The sequence below is a fragment of the Spermophilus citellus genome, assembly GCF_964194105.1.
Source record: "Spermophilus citellus genome assembly, chromosome: 3".
NCBI lineage: Eukaryota > Metazoa > Chordata > Mammalia > Rodentia > Sciuridae > Spermophilus > Spermophilus citellus.
In genome coordinates this window covers 209,401,169-209,425,164 of record NC_138184.1, presented here as the reverse complement: position 1 = coordinate 209,425,164, position 23,996 = coordinate 209,401,169, and the positions used below count along the sequence as shown (strand labels likewise).

The 23,996-nt window shown below is 39.6% G+C and overlaps 1 protein-coding gene and 1 long non-coding RNA gene across 7 annotated transcripts in view; one reads left to right on the top strand and one right to left on the bottom strand.

Moving 5' to 3' along the window:
• Positions 1-23,996, bottom strand: part of LOC308643752 (uncharacterized protein) — a 160,071-nt gene that overhangs the window by 19,520 nt on the left and 116,555 nt on the right. The window contains exon 3 of one of the 6 annotated variants that reach the window (XM_081283908.1): positions 19,189-20,046. The exons of 4 other annotated variants lie outside the window; for them this stretch is intronic. The gene's annotated coding sequence lies outside the window, so the exon portion shown is untranslated. Of the gene's footprint in view, positions 1-19,188; positions 20,047-23,996 lie in introns of those variants that run through there. One more of the 6 variants, XM_081283895.1, reaches the window with a different exon arrangement.
• On the top strand, positions 123-22,590 carry LOC308643753. Its single transcript, XR_014020803.1, has 3 exons — positions 123-288; positions 21,496-21,632; positions 22,469-22,590. It is a non-coding gene; the product is annotated as an uncharacterized lncRNA (long non-coding RNA).

Here is a 23,996-nt window from a genome sequence, read left to right as displayed (position 1 = left end):
CACAAATGCTCCACACAGTGACACCACCCAGCAGGCTGGCAGACAGCGCTGACAAGCGTCCTGCCCTAAGCGATCGCACAGACGCAAGCCCTGACAACCGACGCCCACCCGTATGCTAGTCAGAGGCAGGTCCGCTTCCAGAAAGGGCCCACCTCCCATCGGCCTCGCTGGCAGAGGCAGGACCGTAGATTAAGTACCACCCCGAGGACTGATAAATCACGTTGCTGTGGTATTAAAGTGCATCTGCAGTAGGCACCGTGGCGCACGCCAGTGATCCCGGAGGCTGAGGTAGGAGGATCACAAGTTCAAGGGTAGCCTGGGTAACCTAGTGAGACCCCGTCTCAAAATAAAGGGCTGGAGATAAATAGCTCAGAGGTAGAGCGCTGGCCTAGCATGCATGAGGACCTGGCTTTAATCCCCAGTAGGGCAAAAATAAATAAATTGATTAATTAAACGAATCCATCTGCAAGGTATGTTAGGCATTAGTACTTTTCCACCCTTCTTTCCTTAAAGCTCTAAATGCAACCAACGAAATACCAGAGTCTCTGTGGGCCTATTGACCTATTAGTCATACACACATACATGGAGCAGAGAGGCTCTCAATAATGTGTTTTAGAATTTATTTTCTTTGGAAATAAAAGCTCATTCTATGCAATCAGCCATCCTCATAAACAATAATCCTTTGAAAGTGTAGCCAGTTTCAAACCACAATCCGGTGCTACCCTATTAGAATCTACTAAAGTAGGACCCAGGTATGTGTACTGGTTCTTAACTCAGCAGCATTGGTTAGAATGTGGGGCAGGAGAAATTATCATATATCTCTGGTAAACATAAAGATTGGCTCAGCTACTACAGAGAGTAACCTGGAAAGCAATCCAGTAAAGCTGAGAATATGCATATCCTATTTGCTAGCAATTTTCATTCTAGATATATTCCCTAGAAGAATCCTCACATATGTGTCCAAAGAGACATACAAGGACAGGAATTGCATCATGGTTTGAAATAGCAAAAAACTAGACATAGCAATTATCCACTTATAAGAAAATAGAGTCTAAAATATTTATACATATGGGTGGGGTGGCTCATGCCTATAATCACAGCAACTCAGGAGGTTGAGGCTAGAAGATCTCAAGTTTGAGGCCAGGCCTCAACAACTTTAGCAAAACCATATCTCAAAATTTAAAAACAAATAAAAAGGACCTCAGTACAAAAAACAAACAAAAAAATAAATAAACAAACATACACACATAGTGGGATGATACAATATAGTACTTCCTAGTATAATATTACTATGTTATAAAGAATGGGTTGGCTCTGTGTTTCATGGATCAATCTCAAAATGGTGTTGAAGAAACATGCTGCAGAAAAATATGTATACTCTTTGTATATGTTTAAACTCTCAAATTTTATATATTGTGTATGTAAAATATGAACATATGCGTGGACAAGATTCCTACCATCTTTAAAAGAGATTGGTTATCTCTGGGGAGAGATGAGATGGAAGGGCCTTCTCTTGCAACTAAAATGTTTTCTTTATTTAAAAATATTAAGAAAATATGGTAAGCCGATATTATTTATTAAATCCAGATAATGGATACATGACTCTGAGGATCATGGACATGCATTGCAAAAGGATCTCTCTCAATGTTGGAAAATAAGTTTGTTCTGTGTAATCAGCCTTCCTCATAAACACAAAGGACGCTAGTGAGCCCTCCGAATTGTGTGCACTGGTTAAGATGTCTTTGGTTAGTGGAGGAGCTGTTGTATAGGTCCACTTATAATCTCTTACCCAGGTCCCTTGTGGTCTCCTAGATGTGTGAGTATCCTAAACAGTCAGAGGTACAAGGGGATTAAGATAGGCATTGACCCACATATGGAGATAATTATTATAATTATATCCAGAAAGTTCCAAAGTGAAAATCAGATAAAATTTTTAATGCAGTTGTCCATGCCCACACCATCTGAAGAATATGATACAGTAGTTCTGAGGTGAGGTTCTGGAATCTATTTTTAAAAGACTTGCCAAGAGAGTCTGATGACCAGCCAGGTTTGGGAAATGATAATGAACCACGGTTGTGTCTACTAATGTTTTCAAAGAAGTTGGGCAGGGGCCAGGGAGAAAAAGAAGCAAGAAAATTAAAGGAGGAAAGAGAGGAAGAAGGAATGGAAATAGGGCCATAGTGGGCCTTTCAAACCCAGCTCAAATCCTTCCTACTATATTCCCCCTGGACCTCTCCAGCCTTGAATTGTCTCTCATCCCCCTGAACTTTGCTAGAACTCTATCTGTAGCATTCATTTAGCAATTCCTACGTACTTCTCTGTACCTTGCTAAAACAGGCTATTGTTTATTTAAGAGGCTTATGTCTTATTTCTTAAATTCAGCTATGAGGTTTAGAACCAAGACCGTATCTTGTTCATCTTGGTGTTTTCTATGGTGTCGAACACAATGCTTCACATGGAGAAAGTAGTCAAGCATCATGATTACAAATATAAAGTCAAGAAGTTCAGAAATGTGCCAGTGGTGCACACAGTGGCGAGGGAGGCTGAGGCAGGAGGATCGTGAGATTAAAGCCAGCGTCAGCAACTTAGCAAGGCCCTAAGCAACTCAGTGAGACCCTGTTTCTAAATAAAACATTTTAAAAGGCTGGGGGTGTTAGTCAGTGGTGAAGTACCTCTGGGTTCAACTCCCAGTACCAAAAAAAAAAAAAAAGTTCAGAATTATGACAGGACACGAGATCAATATGTGAGACTCAACTGTATTTCTATGGATTAGCATTGAAGAATCTGAAAATGAAATCCAATGCAATTCTTATCAAAATCCCAACTTTTCTTTTTTTTCTTTTTTTGTAAAAATTGACTAGCTGATTCTACAATTCATATGGAAGTACAGCCCCAAATAGGCACAACCACCTTGAAGACAAAGAATGAAATGGGAAGATGAATGGTTAGTTCCTAATTTCAAAATTTACCACAAAACTACAGTCATCAGATATAAGGTGTAATGATACACATATATATCAATGAAACAGAATTTAAAGTTCAGAAATAAACCATCATATTTATGGTCAATCAAAAAATTTTTTCAGGCTGGGCTGTGGCTCAATGGTATAGCACTTGCCTAGCATGTATGAGGCACTGGGTTCAATTCTCAGCATCACATAGAAATAAATAAATATAAAATTCTATTACAACTAAAAAATAAAATTAAAATTTTTTTTTTCTGGTACTTGGGATTTAACCCAGGGATGCTCCACCACTTAGCTACACCTCCCCCACTTTTTTTGAGGCAAGTTCTCACTAAGTTGCCCAGGCTGGTCTTGAGCTTTGGATCCTCCTGCCTCAGCCTCCTGAGTTGCTGGAATCTGTAGGCATGCACAGCTTCATCCAGCTCAGTGGAATTCTTGACAAGGGTGCCATTTAATGGGGAAAGAAAAACTTTTTTTCAATAAATGATGCTGGGACCATTGGATATCCACATGTAAAAGAATGAAGCTGGAGCCTCCAAACACTATGCCAAAAAAAAAAAAAAAAACAAGTTTAACTCAAAATGGATTATAGACCTAAATGTAAGAATTAAAACTATAAAACTAGGATTTCACAAAAAGAAGGGAGAGACCAATAGAGTAGAGGAAAGGGATAGAGAGGGAGGGAGAAAGGAAGGATGTAGGGAAGTTCTAAGTACAATATCTACCAAATATTGCTATGTCCATGTATGAACACACTACAATGAGTCCTGCACATATAAAAATTATATATATATATATAATATGTTATATACATAATTTATATACACATAAATTATAATGCACTAACTAAAATAATAATAACAACAACAATAGAAGGGAGATCAGTAGAGAAGTAGATGGGGAAGGGAGGATGGGAGGGAAAAGGAAGGCACTAGGGAATGAGATTGTTCAGATTAGGTTATGGGCATTTATAAATATGGTATAATGAACCCCACTATTTTGTCTAATTATAATGCACCAATAATTTTTTAAAAACTATAAAACTGGGGCTGGGGTGTGGCTCAGTGGTAAAGCTTTGTCACTGAGCTATAGTCCCAGCCCCACAGCAGTTATTATTTACAATGGACAAAAAGTGAAAGCAATCTATGTCCCTTGACTGAAGAGTAAATAAACAAACTGTGGTATATCCATATAAAAAACAAATAATGTACAGATACAGGATACGATTGGATGTATCATGAAAACATTATGCTAAGAGAAAGAAACTAGTTACAAAATCCCAAATCATGGGATTCTACTTTAATGTCCAGAATGGGCAAATACATAGAGATAGAAAGTAGATTAGTGGTGGGCTAGAGCTGGGGGGGGGGGCTAGAGGGAGGCTGGAACGAGAAATGGTTGCTGATGGATGCAAAGTTTCTTTTCAGCATATTGAAAATATTCTAAAATCAGATAGTTGAGATGTGACACATTCTATGAAAATAGTAAAAAAAAAATTGAACCATGCATCTTAAATAGGACCTAATTTCATCACAACCATATACTTATGTCTATAATAATGTCTGTCCCACAGAATCCAATAATTTTATTAGATGTTGAATGAATAAATGGATAGTGGTTAATCTCCAAACTCAACTTAATCTCTAAATCTTCTTCCTAGCTACAAAATGGCATTATAATAACAATTATACTTAGCCCATTGCATTCTTGTGAAGAATTAAATAACAACATATGCAAAAACATAGCTCAATGTAGATGCTCAATAAATGTTAATAATAATTATTATTACTATTTCTACCACCACAAAAAACTAATCTATTTTCCTTTTTCTTTTTTGTGGTGCTTGGAATTGAACCCAGGGCCTTGTGCATGCTAGGCAAGCATTCTACCAACTGAGCTATGTCCCCAGCCCTGCCACTACTAGTCTATAATTAAAATGACCCAGATGTGGATAATTGTAGATAAATGAAAAAGTAATGTTTGGGTCCTGTCTTTAAGGTTGGACAAATGTTGTATTCAAGGACCCTAGAATTTGTCTCCTTCTTAAACTCACTCAATGAGTAATAGCTATAGCTTTGTTGTTTTTGCTGTTGGTGGTGGTGATTCTGGGGTTCAAACCCAGGGCCTTGTCATGCTAAGGGGATGTGCTCTATCATTGTCCAAGGCCAATATCTGTAATTATTATTGCAATCACTTGCATTATAAAGAAAGGACATTTTTAAAAAAGAAATGAAGAAGGAAAAGGAAGGAGAAAAGAGACTAAAGAAAAATGGCCATAAGAGAAGAGAGTGGGTTGATCTATGTATTGAGCATAATCTTCTTTTTGTCCACTTAGTTTACATTCCACAAGAATGTAGTATCTACTTAAGTAGTAGTCACTTAATTTTGCCTCTTCCTTGTTGATTTAAAAGATCCATGTCATGGAATTATTGAAGCATAACTGTGAACCACCTGAGGAGTGAGGTGGTTTCACATAGCTAGGAAGTGGCTTGTATTACTGATCAGCATCTATCTAGGCTTATCACATTTTTAGTAACCCTCATTAAAAGTCTGAGTCATAGAAAGCTGTGCTTTACTGTCTTTTGTGAAAGAAATGATATGTTATAGTGGCATATCAATCATGAAAATTATGGTTATGCTGCAAGAACAAATGACCCCCAAATGTCAGCAGCTTACAGCAACAGTATATGCCTCATTCACGCTACTTGTCCACTGTAAGTCAGCTGTGGCTCTGCTCCAGCTTCTCTTCATTCCGAGGCCCAGGCTGATGGAGCAGCTATCATCTGAAACATCACTGGTTGTCATGGAGAGGGAAAAGAAAGATGGTGAACCAAACTCTGCCCAGAAGGACCCACATCATCTTACCCACATTTCACTGACCAAAGCAGTGAGGGAAGGAGGCACAGTCTTCCAAAAGGGAGAGAGAACAGAAGGAAGAAACCTGGAAGGTTTAGAAAAGAGTAACACAACTTACCAAAGGTTGTCTTCACAAAATTTGGAACTCAGGTGTGGGTGGTGGGGATGGTGGGGGTGGTGACGCCTAAAGGGGTTTCTGTTTTAAGTTTCAATGATGCTCTTTTGGGTAAGGAAGAAAATAATAAGCACATCTGAAATGGGATTGCAAATACAACATAATAAATCACCATATATGTAATATGCTTTAGCGTTCCAAGATAAGGAATATAAACGTAAAACATACAAATAAAGGAGCAGAAGCCCTTTGAGAAGTCCGGTTTTCTAGAGAACGAGGCTTACACGATAACTCTCTCAGACCTCTGCGGATTCTTCTAGCCCTGCTGGGCTCTGTAGTCACAGGACAATTCCACTGACTTCTCTGGGGGCTGAGGCATCCTGTCTTTCAGGAAATAGGTGTTTTGTGCAATTGATGACTTTGGATGCTGGGAAAGAGCATATTCCTGTACTTGGTAGTTGTGAATTACAATAATCATGTCACTGTATTTCTAGGGGATGAAGAATTTGTTTACTATCTGGTGGCTAGGCTTTTTCCCTGAATTTCAAGCCTGCGACTACTTATGGTTTCTTTAAGGAGGTATAGTTGTAATGGGCTGAGTGGTGCTATCTTCGAACCCAGTATGTATTGAGGTCCTATCCCCTGATACCTCAAAATGTAATCATATTTGTAAAGTCTTTAAAAAGGAAATTAAGTGAAAATGAGGTCTTTAGGGTGGCCCCTTATCCAGTATGACTATTGTTCTTACAACATGAGGAAATTTGGACCACAGAGAGACAACAGGGCTGTCTCAGGAAAAAAACATGTAAGGACCCAGCAAAAGGCAACCACGTGCAATCCAAGGGGAGAGGACACAGAAAAAACCAAACTTGTTGACATTTTGTTCTTGGACTTCCAGCTTCCAGAACTATAAGAAATAAATGTGTGCTATTTAAATACCCATTCTGTGGTATTTTGTTATGGCAGCCCGAGCAAACTAATGCAGTGGTTCTTTGAAGTACGTAACGACATGATGCATTTTTAAAAGCCTATGCTTTGAATTGTTGCCTCTGTACTAGTGGTGGTGGGTGGCATCTTTGATCCCCTCTGTCAACAGTGATTAGAAACATGAGAAATCTCAAGCAGATCAAGTGGCTGCCTTGCACAGGCACGTGGGGGACCTTGGGAATGCCTTGTTCACCAATCTGAAATAAGGTGAACCCTTAGAAGGAAGTCTCTCCAGATCCTCAGGATTTTCATAAATTGGTAGAGATTGGTCCAGATGTGCTTCAAACCAGGGAAAATGTCATTTTAAATGATATTTAATTACTGAGAACTCTTAATAACATGGAGGGATGATTATATTGTAATTGAAAAATTCAGCATGCAAAATTAAGATGTATAGACAGAATCACCTTAACTGCATAATAATCTGCATAGAAGAAAGACTTTTTAAATATATAGTCAAAGTTAACATCAGTTTTTCCTTATGATGAGACTATGGGTTCATTTTGTTTTATTTTCTGTATATTTTTGTACTTATTTACTTTTCATATTGAGTATTATTATTTTTATAATCACAAAAAATATTTATATATTAAAGATTAAAAATGGGAGCAGAGGGTATATAACCTAATGCCAGGACCGAGAGGCAGCTCTGGGGCTCATGGTTAGACCTGGATGCCACTAAGGGCCTGTTGACAAACTTGTTGACATTTTGTTCTTGGACTTCCAGCTGTTGCCCACGCGTCCTCTTGAGATTTGGTCCTAGGACACTCCTCTCCTGCCTGGAAATTCCAACTGCTGTCTAGAACCCTGACCCTACCTTCAGACCTCTAACCCCTGACTCTGAACTTAGACTTTTCTTTCTGGATTCGAGTGTCCACTCCTTTCTCAACCAAAGATCTGACCCAATGTTCCCTCCCTTCCCGCACACTTTGCTTCCAGACTTTGGCTCTCTGAGGCTGCCTTCAGTGCCACACAGACACCTGCACTCACCATGAGCAGAAATGGCTGGAAAGTAACAGGCATCACATGAAGGTGAGGGGAAAAAGAAGGCAAATACTGATTTGGCTGTCTTAGTTCCCCCTACTCCTCTTCTTTTTCCTCTTCCTTAGAGGAATCACTAAATTTGATTGGTGAGTTTGCAAATACACAGAGCATGCTCAGCACGGTCCCTCTTCTTCCTCATGGGTATCCGTTGCCCACAGTGAGGATACCACCTGGATCTGCTCCTGTAGGGGTGCAGGGTCCCCTTCCAAACTCCCCTACCCCAGGGAAATAGGCCTATCCTGATAAAATGTTACCCATGAAGGAGTGAATTGTAAAACCTAATTGTGAAAATCAATTAGCAGTCCTATTAGCTCTCACAGCTTTATCAATAATCAACATTATTAGGGACTAATGACAACTCTCCCCAAATTTAAGCTAACCCCCAATGAGGTGATGGTATTAGAAGGTGCAGACTTGGGGAAGTGATTAAGGAGGGTGGAACCCTCATGAGTGGGATTAATGTCTTTATGAAAGAGATGCCAACGTTCTCTAAATCTTTTTCTGGAGTGAGAAATTAACAGTTGGTATCTAAGCCCTCACCAGAACCTGACCATGCTGGCACCCATCTTGGACTTCCAGCCTCTAGAACTGTGAGAAATAAATGTCTGTTGTTGATAAGCCACCCCGTTTTGGGTACCTTATTATAGCAACCTGAACATATCACCTACGGTAAAGGCAAGAGTCTCCTCTTTATCTGCTCACTGTTTGGTCTCTCATCTGGACTACAGCCCGAGATGGGAAGTGGGCAAAGGAATGCTATTAATGAGATCTTCTCAGGGACTCAAAAAGGAAATAATTAACCAGGTATAGTGTCAAAGGCCTATAATGCCAGAAATGTGGGAGGCTAAGACAGGAGTATTGCAAGTTCCAGGCCAGCCTCAGCAATTTAGCAAGACCATGTCTCAAAATTAAAAAAAAAAAAAAAAAAGGGCAGGGGTTGTAGCTCAGTGGTAAAGCACACCTGGGTTCAATCTCCCCAGCATTAAGAAAGGAGCTTTATACATGTTAACTATGCATGTTATCCCCACATCACCCTATTATTCTCCCATATTACATATAAGGAGACTGAGACTCAAAGAAGCATCTTGGCCTAGTTCTCACAGTTAATAATTGGCAAACATCTCTCTAATTTCAAAGCCCAAGCACTTTCCCTTCTCAAGAGCTTGTCCTGGGTGCTAATTCTTAAAGACTGAGAGAACAATCTTCATTAATACCTCATTATGATTAATACCTCTATTAATAATGAACTAAGATATCAATGGAGCAACCAACATCCAAAGGAAGCAAAGGTTACACAACCAAAAGACAAGGAACAAAGTGATCATCAAACTCCACAGTAAAAAAAAATCCAGAAATCTATCTTCCCCTGGATTTCTTGGAGACATTTGTACACATGGCCTCCCTTTCCCCACAGCTTGGGCTCTGGCTTCCCCAGTTGTAAAATAACTCAACAATACCCAGTCCTACTTAAGTCAGACTACATGTCCTGCTTCTCTGAGACGGGCCTCAGCAGGTTGCCCTTCACTCTTACTTCTCACTAAAAAACAAATGTACGTCCTATTGCCGCGGGGAGCATATGGAGCAGTCGTTTTAATCAATAATGGATCAGCTGAACAATATACGAAAACCAGAAACAGTGAATTGACGAACAGAAAATGATGTTAAAATGTTAGCCATAGGTGGCCGACCCACCCTTGAAGCAGACGAGCTGAAGAAGATGTTTGGATCTGACCTCTGAAGGACAGTCCGCTGGCCAGCGGAACCACAGTCACTCTCCACGAGCCAGCAAACTCCCCAGAAGCCAAGGGACCAGGCGGTGTTTACAAGAGCTCAAACCACTGCTACTTTCTTCTCAACAAAAACACAGAAAGTACAAGGGCATCCCACAGGCCAATAAGCACATTCCTCATTGTCCTCCAGGGAAATTTGATGCCGAAGAGATGGACCTTATCCAAAAGAATGGTTGGTTCAAGCCAGATGAGGAATTACAGAAAAGATGGCCATCCATGGAAAATACCCTGCTTCCAAATCCCTAATGTCTTCATTAGGCAACTGAAAACAGGCACACCAGCTGGTCTCAACTGCTTTGAAGCACTGTGGTACAGTAGAAAGAGCAAGGCTGTAGGGCTGGTGACAGGAGACTAGCCTTCTAGTCTCCAGCTCTGCCAAATTTCAGCTGGGTGATCTTGGCAAAGGTCCTTGACATCTCTAGGCCTCATTTGTTAAAGTGAGATTGAACCAGACCATAATGCCTTCTAGTTCTAAATCCCTTTATCTTTAGTCCTTTATCTAAAGTTCTTTCATCAATGGATTAGCATCTTACGTTTGGAGAAAATTAAAGCAGGTTCTTAAGTGTCATGTTTTGCAGAAACCCTGTTATTCCAGAGATTGTGCTCTCCATTGGCTTCCTTTCTGACACAAGATTAAACCAAAATTCTCCAGGGTGGCATTCAAAGTTCTTCATGATTGGCCCATGCTTATCTGTCCGGTCACGTATTTTATATTCTAGCAACAGGAGAACACTTGAACTTCCCCCACGATGTCCTTATTTCATTATCAAATATTTATTGATATTTGCACTCTCTATTAGACACTCGCACCTGTGTTTGCACAGTTTACTTGAATGTCGTATATTGACATATTAACCAGAATAAAGCTTTCTGCTTTAACATACGAGCTCTAAAATATTGGTAGGTGAACACAATAGAAGTTTCTTTCTTAGTCATGTCATAAGCAAGCCTTTCTCTCAGGGTCCCTCTATTTTCAACTCGGTCATCCTTTAAGGTTCAGAGTCTTTTGTTTCTAGAGTTGGCAGCTGGGAAAGAGAAGGAAACTCCCAGTTCGAATGCTATTTCCTTAGTATTTGCAAAGGCTGTTGGGTCCTCCTTTTCCTTGTCCACTGGACTTTGCACCTTTCTCTATTAGAACAGTCATCACGGGGGCCAGGTGAGGTGGTGCACACCTATAATCCTGGTGGCTCAGAAGGCTGAGGCAAGAGGATGACCAGTTCAAAGACAGCCTCAACAACTTATCAAGGCCCTAAGCAACTCAATAAAAATAAAATATAAAAAAGGGCTGGGGATGTGACTCAGGGGTTAAGGTTCCTGGGTTCTATCTTGGTACCCGCCCCATCCAACTCCCACCACTCCCCACCACCTGCAAAAAGGAAAAGGAATCTATCTTTCCAATAAGCTCCATGGGAGTAGTTCTTTGCTCCGACTCTAGCACCTAGCAAACTGTCCAGGACATGATAGGTACTCAACAAATATTTTGGAATGAATGAATGCATAAAGAAATGAATAAATTCATGAATGAAGACTGTACTTTGAACCCCAGGAGTCATATAAGTACATGACTTGGATTATAAAAGGAAAACATGGATGGATCAGAAAAAAAAAAAAGAAATTACCAGAATCACTGGGAAAACAGCTCAGAGTGCACATCAGGACCTTGCCACCATTACCTCGCACAGTCCATGTCATTATCGGCCTTATGTAAGAAGATGAACAAACATTATCTGAGGAAGCTAAAATCTCCAAGGGAATGCTAGCCTGTGAGTAAATGAGGACAAATGGATGTCTCTAAAACGGCAGGACCATGAAACAGCCTTTGCAAATTGGTTAATGAGAGAAACAGGAAGAAAGGACGCAGACAGTAACAGAGTCATGACAACTATGAAAAGCACACTGATCAAGAAAGACAGAAACACGTTTTAAATATTTTTTTGCAGAGGTATTGCTGTGGACTGACTGTTATGTCTTCCCAAGAGCCTTAAGTTATACCTAACCCCTAAGACACTGGTATTTGGAGCTGGGGCCTTTGGAAGGTGCTTAGGTAGTGAAGCTAAAGCCCTCATGAATGATCCCAGAGAGATTCCCTTACCTCTGTGCCCCGTGAGGACATGGAAAGAAGGCTCCACCTATGGACCAGAAAGCAGGTCCTCACTAGACACCGAAACTCCAAGTGCCTTCATCTTGGACCTTTTTAGTCTCTGGAACTGTGAGATACAAATTTCTGTTGTTTATAAACTACCAGTTAATGGTACTTGGGGATAACAGCCCTACTTGATTAAGATGGATCTGAAGACAGTCCTTTTAATATTTGTGACACATTGATTCTCCTCATGGGATGTTTGTGACAAGGTTTGGTTTAGACAGTCCACATGGAGATTACCTGACAGCTTCATCATGGGCACCATCTGATGGATGACAAAGGTAATGTGAGCCAGGTGTGGTGGTGGCGCATGCCCGTAATCCCAGCTATTCTAGAGACTGGGGCAGGAGGATCCCAAGTTCAAGCGTAGCCTGGGCAACTTAGTGAGACCCTGTCCCTAAGTAAAATTGAAAAGGAATGGGGTTGTAGTTCAGTGGTAGAGTGCTGGCCTAGCATGTGTAAGGTCCTGGGTTTAGTCCCCAGCACCACAAAAAGAAAGGAGAGAGGGAGAGAGGAAGAGAGACGGACAGGCAATGCAAGTGCAAGGGCAATTTACAATCAGCATCTCTGCATTGAACAAGTTCCCAGTTTTGACTGATTTGTGGTGATAATGATATTGGTGCTTCTGTTAGTGGATGGAATTTTTCCAGAAACTGACCAAGAGATGAAACATAGGTCTTAGGTATTAAGTAAACTGAAATAGGAGAGCACATTTACTTTGTACACCTTGGATGATACACAAGAACAGAACTATCTGCATGCCCCAAGGAGCCTTCTGTGTCCCCCTTTGGCAGAAACTACTCTAAGCGGGGCATTCAGCTAGCCCATATTTCCCGGCCTCTCTGGAAGTTGGGCAGCGTCATTAGCTGAGTTTCAGTCAATGGAATGAGGAAGTGGTGGATGCCAGTTTCTAGTTTCACCATTAAAAAGTCTCCTGTGCAATTCTCTTCAGGCTCTCTGTCCCCCTGGCTGAATAATAAGGACCTTTTGAACCTCAGGGAAGATAACCACAGGAGGGAAGAAGCTTATGCCCCTCAATTACGGGACTGAACTAATCACCTGTTCCCCCCACCTCCGCTCGTACCCATGTGTATTGGGCTGCAGAAAGAGCAGTCCAATACGTTTTGTGGGAGCAAACCACTGAGATTTTGAAGTCATTTGTTATAACAATGACCCTGTTCTGACCTATTGACCCTGTTTCAAAACTTTCCTGTTGGTCACAAGCAGGTAAAGAGATGAGTAAATTTTTTGGCATCTGAGTGCATAGCCTTAGATGATGGAAGTAAAAGAAGGTAGCAGAGACCAAGTTCAACATGCTGCATTGAGTGGATTCTGGAGTGAATTTTAAAGCCTTTAAATTCCCGCAGAGCTGAGGCCAGGCATGCTAGCCTCTGCTTCTCTATCCATCCCTCTGGACATTTTTATACTCTTAGGAGAACAGTGAATAACCGTCTCCAAATTAGTTGTTGTATGAATCCCCAACACAGCCTACTACATTTAATATGCTTAGAGTCTAGTCAAATAATTCCACATTTAAACCTCTTTCTTTCTTTCTTTTGCTAAACATGATGATAAAGAAGAACAAGTAAATTGGTAGGCAACTTTGTGTCTAGGAGTATTTTTAAATGATTTTTAAAACATTGTGGTTAGGCACAGTACTACAGTACTATTGGACAATTATGAGGGACCCAAACACCATGTCAGAAATGAGGTCTTTGGGTGCTTGCCTAAAGATGTTGTTGAGAAACTTTTTTGTTTACTTACCAGACTTTGAAAACTAGACTTTGAAATTTAAATCCTTCTTCAAGTAGCCTCAGGGTGTTAAGGACAATACATAAAAAAAAAGTGCTGATGGAAAACATTTAAAAAATAACTTCTTACAGCCTTTAAAATAATAAAGGATAAATTCAGCTTAAAACAGAATACATTCTCCAAGTTAGTCTGGCCTACCCAGTAGAACATTGAGCTTAAAAGCTGGATCCTACAGGCCACCTATGCTCCACCAAATAAAGTTTTGCAGCAGCCCAGGACATCTAGAAAATGTCAGATAGCTTCTGCCTGATAGAGGTTTACCCATGCCCAATAATGGAAAGATGGCAACTGATCTCTCTGTCTTAGGAGTGCCTAGAGAAAGTGCCCTCCCCTAGAAAAAGGGAACAAGTAAGAGGCCTAGGAGAAAGTATCATTTCTTAGAAGAGTCCCTATGGGACTGAGATAGGAGAAGAGGACAGTACTTTTCTCTTAAGGAGGAAAACAAATTCTATTGCCTCCCTTTCAAGTGGTGAAACCCAAGCCCCGATAATCCTCTCATTTATCTCATCTTTTCCACATCCAAGACACTCCATGTCATTTTCTTCCCACCCCAAATTCCAAGTTGCCTTAGACACTAAGGTATGCAGGAGCAGACCTGGTACTTCTCAAAACTCACTGCCAGGGCTGTGTCAAGATCACAGAGGAATCAAGCAGAAGAACAGGTAGCATAAAGGAATCATCACTAAGGCACCGTCAGGAAACTGAGTTTCTCCCTCAAGATACGATCCTCCTCAACCCAAAGGATGTGGGACTTCCTTGTACATCCCCAAGTCAGAGCCTTAGAATTGACATAAGATCTTAAGGAACACTTGATAGAGCCTTGTAGACCTATGTCAAGGGCATGCTTCCCAACCTCTTAATGGCCAGATTCATTTTTTTCCCCAAGAGTTACATGCTTTGAAATACTTCTTTCTACAAATTAATTACCTCTGTAAAAATAAATTAAGTATTTATTACTGTAGGTATTATATTAATGAATGATTAGCAGACATTATCTTGAATCTTCAAGTAGCCTGTAAAATAGAAATTATTGTTTCTCTTATACAGATAAGTAAACAGGGTTTGGAGATGTTGGGGAAATTGCCAAAGTCTTATCGCTGCAAACTAAATACTGTTTGGACTCACCTTCTCTCCTGTGGACTCCAGAAGGAGGGGACTCCATAGACAACACACAACCAATCAGAACATCCTAGTCTGGGATAGAGTCTTCACAATGAGGTGGTGTGGCATAATCTCCCCCACCTTCCAGCCCTTATCCTCCCCCCATCAAAAAAAAAAAAAGGAAGAAAGAAACTTTCCATCATTATTCTAGTTGATCTATTCAGGTTTTATTTTTTGTGGGTAAATATACGATATCTTCCAGGTATTTTTCAAGTACTGGACATAGTTTCACTAACTCCAATATTATCTGAGAGTCTAGGAGACCCAGCCTGGAAACAATAGCTGGCAGTTCAAAACAAATGGAAGTTGGCCAAAGGGGAGTTTGGAACACAGACCTAGGCACAGCATCTCCCTCCTCTGGGATTCTTTCACTCCTTGGCTTCTATTAAGTGTTCGTTGACATACCATGGGCTAATGTGACCAGGAGGATCCTACTGGCAAACAAATTTTGATAATGGAAATCGGGAGTCATTGAAGCTTACCAACATAGGCCAGAGTGGCAAAGAAAGGGAAGAAAAAAAATTAGATGGGTGACATGAAAAGGGACAAGGACAGAGGCAGAAGAAGAAACAAAGAGAGCAGAGGAAAGAGGGAGAGGAGGAAGAAGAAAAGAGATAAGGAGAATGAAGAAGGATGCTTTACACTATTTGGCTTGACTCACTGTGGGGTCTTCATCACCAAACAACTAATAACCCAAGTGGAGGTGACAGGCATGTGGGGTGGATAGGTCCCCTGGGAGGCCTATTGTTGAAAGATTATTTCCTCAAAGGGATTTTTATCAACACTCTTACCCAACTGGTAAATTTTAAGCCAGAAACTTTAAATATCATACTATAAATGTAGAAAAGGTATATGACTATTTCCAGTTGCATAATAAAAATTACAAGTTTAGTATCCTAAGTTTAAATTGTTTCATTATGCAGAAAACTCACAACTGCCCTAGCTAAAATAGAAAATAACAAAATAATCCTAAAAAAATAGACAACAATAATAACCATTTTTAAAAAACCCTCTGGGGATCCAGAAATCTAGGGTAATTTTGGGTAGAGTTTAGCTGACATGGGTGTTTAATTGCTCTACAATAAAGTATTTACTTGGAGATTAAAAATAACTCATTTTTCCCTTATAAGTACAAATTCTTAGTTTTAACAATGAAGTCCTTTAACTTCATTCTTTATATTTTCATTGAATCAATTGTTCAAGAGGTAAGCACCAAAGAGAACCCACGTATGCTGTTTTCTTTCCTTTGCTAAAATTTAAGTGGTCCTCAAAAAACATCAAAAGATATGTTTTTTTTCCTGCATCCAAATAAATATTCTTCCATATTTTTAAATTCTACAACCATGGACAAAAAGCTGTCTGTGCCATTCAATTGGGATTGGAACTCTAAATTGGAAACATGAGTTCCCTGTGGCAATACCCTCTGGAAGGTCAAACTCTCAAGGGCTAAGAAAGTGGGTGGCAAATGATGAGTGCTAGTGGTCATAATCTGGTAAGTCTAACAGAGGTGTTGAATATAAAAAACATCAAAAAGGAAGTTCAAGGGTGGAGAAAAGGGGCTGCGGTTGTAGCTCAGTGGTGGAGCACTTGCCTAGCATATGTGAGGCACTGGGTTTGATCCTCAGCACCTCCTAAAAGTAAATTTAAAAAATAAATGTTATGGGGGCTGGGGCTTGGGACTCAGTGGCAGAGTGCTTGCCTGCACATGTGAGGCACTGGGTTCAATCCTTAGCCTGCATACAAAAATAAGCAAATAAAATAAAGGCATGCTGTCCATCTACAAGAAATAAAACGGTTATAGAAAAAAGTGGAGAAAAGGTTTCAATCTGACCAGAGTGCAGAAATCTCTTCAGGGAAATTACTGCTCTCAGCTGTAACTAGTCTTCATTTACCTCCACATTCTCCCTCAAGGATTAATCTACTTAATCATACTGAAAGACTAGACAGTTGCATTTCTGGAAGCTAAACAGAGGGGAAAGGGACTATTTTCATCAAAGGCATTCTGTAAATCATTTCCCTTTTACAAATCTGTGCACCAAAAACAAATCACTAGCCTGCGTCTCTAGCAAAGCTCATCTCCATCCATATTTCTTTTCATGACTGACCTGCTGTCTAGTGTACCCTCACTAGAGTAAGCTCAGAAGAGAAAGGAAGAAGAGGGAAAACTAGCCACACATGTCACTAATAAAATAAATCTATGGGACTGTAAATAGATGGCTTTTCCTGCCCCAAATATCTGGTAACATCTGCAGTGCACGTCATTTATATCAATAATTGGAACCTTGCTATAAAAAACAAACCACTTTAATAATTTCTTTCTAGGTTAAAATATTACTTTAAAATCTTGAAATGTGTAGCTTCCTCTAATGGATCTTTGATTTGCAAGGAACTTTAAAGGTTTTTTATTCTCCAAGTCATTATGCTCATGTTTGGTTTGACCATATCTTTTTAACAATCTCTATCCCTATATCTCTACCAGAAAATCTTCCTCCCCAAAAAAGAGCATCTCATATTGTTTATCTTAGAAAGCTTTTATTTTATCTTTAGCTTTGAGTGATAACTTTACTGAATATGAGATTATTAATTGACTTTTTTTTTCTTTTTATAGTTTTGAAGAAATCATTCCATTGCCTCCTGGAATCTATTGTCTGTGTTGAGCAGTCAGATGTTAATCTTATTTGGGTATATTTTTTGCATGATGAGGTTGGCTGGGTTTGTTTGTTTTGTTGTTCTACCTTGTTGCTCTCAAGATTTTCTTTTTTATCTTTTGATATTTTTTCTTTGGTATATCTGGATGTGGGACTCTGTGTTAACTGTATTTGAAGTTCTTGATATATGAATTTGTTTGTATTTATTGTACTTGGAGTTAGTTGATTTGGGATGTGTTGATTAATGTATTTTATCAAATTCCAGAAATTTTCATCATTATTTCATCAAATTTATCCCCCTACCCACCCACTGCCGGTACTCCCAGTCTGCATATGTTGATGTGCTTAATAGTGTTCCACATTTCTTTGAGACTTTTTCTCCCCCATATTTCTTAATTATTTCTCTGGGTTGTTTGTACTGAGGATTGAAACCAGTATGCTCTACCACTGAGCTACATCCCCAAACCTTTTTTTTATTTTAATACAGGGTCTTGCTAAACTGCTTGGGTTAGCCTTGACCTTTTGATCCCCTTGCCTCAGCCTCCCAAAAAACTAGAATTATAGGCATACATCATTATGCTTGGCATTCTCTTGTCTTGAGAACAAATAATCTCTCTATATATTCAAATTTGCTTCTTCTGCCAGCCCAATCTACTAGTGAATCCTTCAAGTGGTTGTTCATTTCAGTTATTGCACTTTTCAACTCTAGAATTTCCATAAGATTCTTGAATAAAATAATTAATAATTCCCATCCTTTTATTGGTATTGATAATGTCTAATAAGAAATTGTCATATCTTCCTTTCTTCTTTAAGAATGATTTCCTTTATTTCTTTGAACATACTTATAATATAACTACTTTGTGGTCTTTATCTGATAAGTCTGATATCTGGTTCCTCTCACAGGCAGTTTCCATTGAGTCCTTCCCCTACCCCACCCTGGGCCCCTTGTGTGAGTCACAACCCATTTTATTGTTTCTTTGCCCTGTCTCCTAACCTTTTGTTGAAAACTGGACTTTATTTTCTTTCTTCCTTTTTTTTTTTTCTCCCCGTATGTATATATGTGGTTCAGGGACATTTTTGCTATTGCAGCAATATTGACTATTGATTCTATTAAGCTAGGGATAATTGCTGTTTGTTTCTTTGACAACTGTTTAGATTGTTTTAATGAATGCTACCTCCCATGGTCTAAAACCTCTGATGTTACTCCTTAGAAGATACAGGCTTGGTTGTATGCACAGTCACTCTGGGATGACAATACATTTAACAAAGTTCTCTTTGACTGTCTCCATTCCTGCTTGTTCTAAGTTGTCTCTGTTACTATGATCCCTAGCTGTTAGGTTCCACTGGCTCCCAGTTAACTGCTCTATTATTTTCTTTTTTTTTAAATTGCTTTTATTTTTTAAATACATGACAGCAGAATGCATTACAATTCTTAGTACACATATAGAACACAATTTTTCATATCTCTGTTTGTATATAAAGTATGTTCACATGCTCTATTATTTTCCACAATGCTCTGAGACATAAATTGCTACACAGTTTGATCCAATTATATTTAAGCATCTTTGCAGTGGTAGTTTTTGAGGTCAGTCTTTAAGGTTTGTTCTGAGCCCAGGAGGCTCAGAAAGTTCTCTCTTTCCCTGGTTTTCTCTGGTAAACTAGCCAACCTAGAGCTTAGCTTATTGCTGTCATGGAGCCACCAGAGTTCTATTAATTGCTTATCACCAAAATCTCTATTCTTCTCAAAAATTATCTTCAGCTTTAACTTCTCCACAGTCCAAATAAAATCAACTCCCTTACTTCAGAGCTCTCTGTTCTTATCATGAACCTTTTCTCTCAGGCAAAAATCTCTGAGACTCTGTTCTAGAACTTGGGGCAGTCTAGAAAAGTGTTCCATTTTTCTTGAAGAGATCTGGATGGGGACAGTAGCCTCTGATCTCCTTGGCTTGTATTTCCCCTTGTGGACACTGTACACCACCCACCTGTAAACTGAGTTACAATTTAGGCCCCAGTTTTATCAGTCTATTGGACCTGGGGGGGAGTTTCTACCCTAAAAGTGGGGGGTTGATGAAAGGATTGAGTTCCCCTCCTCTTGGCTGCACTTTAGTCTTTATGAAATGGAGTTATCTAGGATTAGATATGGAAATCCTTGACTGGTCACTGGGGAGAACATACCCTGTTTATCCAGTCACATATACTTAGATTAGAACTTCTATCACACTAACCTAGGTGGGAGGGGAGTGGAAGAGAGAGTACAGTTTTTGATCCAGTTGCCATAGACTCCCACTTTTCTGGAGATGCAGTAGATTTTCCTGAATAAATGTTTCGCCATTTGTTTTATGCCCTTAAGACAATTTTCAGAGACTTTAAATAGTTGTTTTCAAAAATTATTTCATCAGTTATGACTGTTTTGTTCAGTGTGGGTCTGTAGAGCTTCTCGTTCCACCAGGTATTATCTTCATAGCCTTCAACATTTCATGACTGCTAACAATGTTTTTCCAAGCTTCCATTCAGTTTTTGAGTTCTGATGAGAAAATCAATGAAATAAGAAAACTGAATTGCAGGTGAATTTGGAGATGAGGGGCTTATATTTTGACTCTCATCAAAGGCCTCCAAGAACCATCTCCCTTGTGCATTCCAAGCACAGAATACCACAGATACGGATCAAAATAAACCACTAGACCAGGTTATCAGGAAACACAGGTACTAATTTTTAGTTCTTTCTCTGGTTTTCTTGGTGAGAGTAAATTAGTCAACCTCCTCTGAGCTCCAGTTCTCAGGAGTATATCATATTAAAGTATTTCCCCAAACACATTTGATTTAGACTGAAATTGTAGTGAAGCAGTTTTCACTAAATCAACTCCACATCTTCTCTCTCTAGCTGTCATTTGTGACTAACACAATGTATCTGTGATATATCTGTTTGAACTTGAGGGTTGTTGCTGCTCTGGAGCTGAGAACACCAGACTAAGCCTTGACCTCCAAGAACCATGTTCTAAATACCTTGAGCTTATTGGATGAGCAAGTAAAGTCACCAAACCTTTTCTCCATCCACCCAAAATGTTTTGATTTGTGAAAGAAACGTAATTAGACTTTTGGTATTTCAGGTTCTGATCTTCTGGTCATTGCCAATTTTCTCCACCAGATTGATGTCTCATCCTCCCAAGCATTACCATATTTGGTAACTTAGAGTGAATTTAATTCTAGATAATTCCTCTCACAGTTATGTCCCACTATCTTTGGGACAAAGTTTGCCTCCAGTAGAATCTTTATGAGGGACTGTGGCCCTGACTTAGTTTTGCTGGCTTCTTCATAAGAACTGCCTTCAGCCATTTAAATACCTTGGAGGTCAAGATTAATAAGTTCCATCAGTCACTAAGATATTTATAATCAGTCTTCTTCCAAAGATTATGCTTATCAAGCTCATCAATAGGAGGAGAACCTTTTGGCCAACCTTTTCCCATTCCTGAATTGAGGGGAACTCATCAAACCAAAACCAACCCAGTTTTCTCACTTACAGCAGTTAAAAACCATCATCTTGCCTGCAGAGATTTTACAGCACAACAAAGTTGTTTAAAATCTTTGGGGACTGCTATGGTCTGGATATGAACCCCAAAGTTTCATGTACTAGAGGCTTAATACACAGTGAGGTGGTGAGACCTAGTGGAAAGTAATAAGGTTAGGGAGATTCTAACCTTTCAGATGGATTCACACTGTAAGGTTGGTCTTGCAAAGGTGGGTCTTGCAAGTGGTTTAGTTTTCTGCAAGAGCAGGTTGGTATAAAAAGACTGAGCCTGCAGCAGTAGAGTGCTCTCCTAGCACAGGTGGGACCCGGGTTCGATTCTCAACACCACATAAAAATAAAGGCATTGTGTTGTGTCCATCTACAAAAAAGATTTATTCTCTCTCTCTCTCTCTCTCTCTCTCTCTCTCTCTCTCTCTCTCTCTCTCTCTCCTCTTAAAAAAAAAAAAGACTGAGCCTGATTCCTCCCCAGTTTCTTGCTCCCTATCTCACCATGTGATCTCTTCCACTACTGTGATGCTATTTTTAAGGAGACCTTCACCAGACCAAGGAGACAACACCAGCACCATGCTTGAATCTCCAGAACTGTGAGCCAAATAAACTTATTTTCTTTTATAAAGTCCCCATTTTGTTATAATGATACAAAATGGATGAAGACAGGGCCCAAGGGGAAGTTGTTGCTTGATGGTTATAGAGTTCTTGTTTTGGTTTATAATAAAGTTTTGGAAGTAGATAATAATGTTGGATACAAAAGACTGTCAATGAACTTTTTTTTTTAAGGTGGTGCTGAGGATGGAACCCAGGACTTTGCATATGCTAAGCATACTCTCTACCATTGGGCTACATCCCCAGCACAAACTGTGAATATTTTTAATGCCATTGAATTGTACACTTTAAAATGTTCAAAATGGTAAACTTCATGTTATGCCTATTTTAAAATGCACACACATAACAAACATTCGGGGCTCCATTGCTGTTGTCTTTCTGTTCTTCCTGTTACTCAAATTGCTGAACAACAGCATTCAGTCTGGGGCTTTGCTAGCACCTGAGTTTTCCAAAGAGCTCCATAGGTTTCCCACATTACTGTCATTAGCATGGCGAATGCAAAATAAATTAACTTCCTGTATCTCTTCCTATTTCTCCAAACACTCAGAAGGGATATGCAGCCACTTAGTGTCCAGGGATGTACAAGGGCTTAAGATGGATGTCTGTACCTCTGGAGTTAGCCTGAATTGGCATCCACTTCCTTGTGTTCTCATTAAGTGGTACCCAAAATAACTAGCAGGATCATGAAGTGTGTTCTGCCAATACTTCTGAATTTTAGATTTAAATTAGAATTAAGGTGCTACAGCCCCAATTAATTGCCAATAGGTTTGAACATCCTTTTCTGATCGATCGTGTCTTTTTCCTGTTTATATGTTAGCCTGCTACAGCCTTGTGACCCAAGGCTCTGGAATGGATCAACACTCCTACTCCCTCTTGCGCAAGCCACTGCGTCTCCATGGAAACAGCTTGTCAGGCCCTGCTTGGCAGCAGGTACTGAAGACCTCTCATCTGCAGCTCCTGGCCTCCATGGATTTGGTCTTAACAAGCCAGGCAGGATGTTAGGAACTCTATCCTCTCTATAGTCGCTGGGGGTGCACCTGGAAAGTCCCCAACACCATCATATACAGGCAGTTATCAGTGGAAGGGAAGGGTTCTGTCCTAGCTTCCTGTTTCAGCATGAACTCTTTATCTCCCTCCAGCAAGCCTTCTCTCAGCATCACCCCGCACCCACCAAAGCTTAGAGCCACTGTGGGCTCTTCAGGTCCCATCTGTGGTGACCACCACTGTTAATTTGGTGAAGCTCCTTTGTATCTCTGGGACCCTCCATTCTCTGGATCCCCCTTGCCTCTGTGAAAGCCCAGACCCTCATTATTTCCTTCTGAAATTACTGCAGGATCCTCTGAACTGGTCCTTGTACTTTCACGTTTGCTTTCCTGTGTCCAATCTGCACACCACAACCATGATAAAATGTCCAAAAAAAGAGACTAGGCAGGGTGTGGCATGGGAGATAGAGACAGATAGGCTAACAGGTGCCAAAATATAGGTAGATAAGAGGAATAAGATCTAGAGTTCTCCAGCACAGTAGGGTAACTGTAGTTCACAATAACTTATTATATACTTTATAAAGTTCTAGAAAAGAGGAATATGTAGGCTCCAAACACAAAGAAATGATAAATGTTTAACCAGATGGAAATGCTAATCACCCAGATTTTGATCATTGCACATTATATACATATAACTTGTTACAGCATACCTCATAAATCTGAACAATTAAAATTAAGCTTTAAAAATAAGATAGTAGAACCAAACTGTCAGAATTTGATATTGTATATCACAGATTTTGCTCTGTTTTAGAGTTCTCTTGTAATCCTATGCAAAAGGGAAGAAATCAAAGTATGCCATAAACTACAAAATATTTTATACTTGGAGTTAAATATCAGGCATTATAAAAATAATAATGCCTAATTATTATTACTACTATTCTGTCTCTTTTTTCAGTAGCAGGAATTGAATCCAGGGATGCTTTCCCATGGAGTTATATCACCAGTCCTTTTTATTTATTTATTTATTTTTAAATCTTGAGATAGGGTCTCCCTATGTTTAGACTGGCCGTGAGCTTGTGATCCTCCTGCTTGAGACTCCCAAGTAGCTGGGATTACAGGAGTGTGCCACTGGGCCTGGCATGACCCTAATTGTAACCTAATTTGTAACTCCCCTTTGAATTTTTGTTTGTTGGGAGAGTCTGGATGAAGTAAAGTAGGAGTGTTAATCCATTCCAGAGCCTTCTAGAGTATTAGTCTTTTCAAAACATTAATTCCATTTTTAAAAAATAAAGTATTATTAATGGAAAATTAAAGGGATAATTATTTCATTGTTTCCCCTATAAACACAAGGTATAAGCCTAG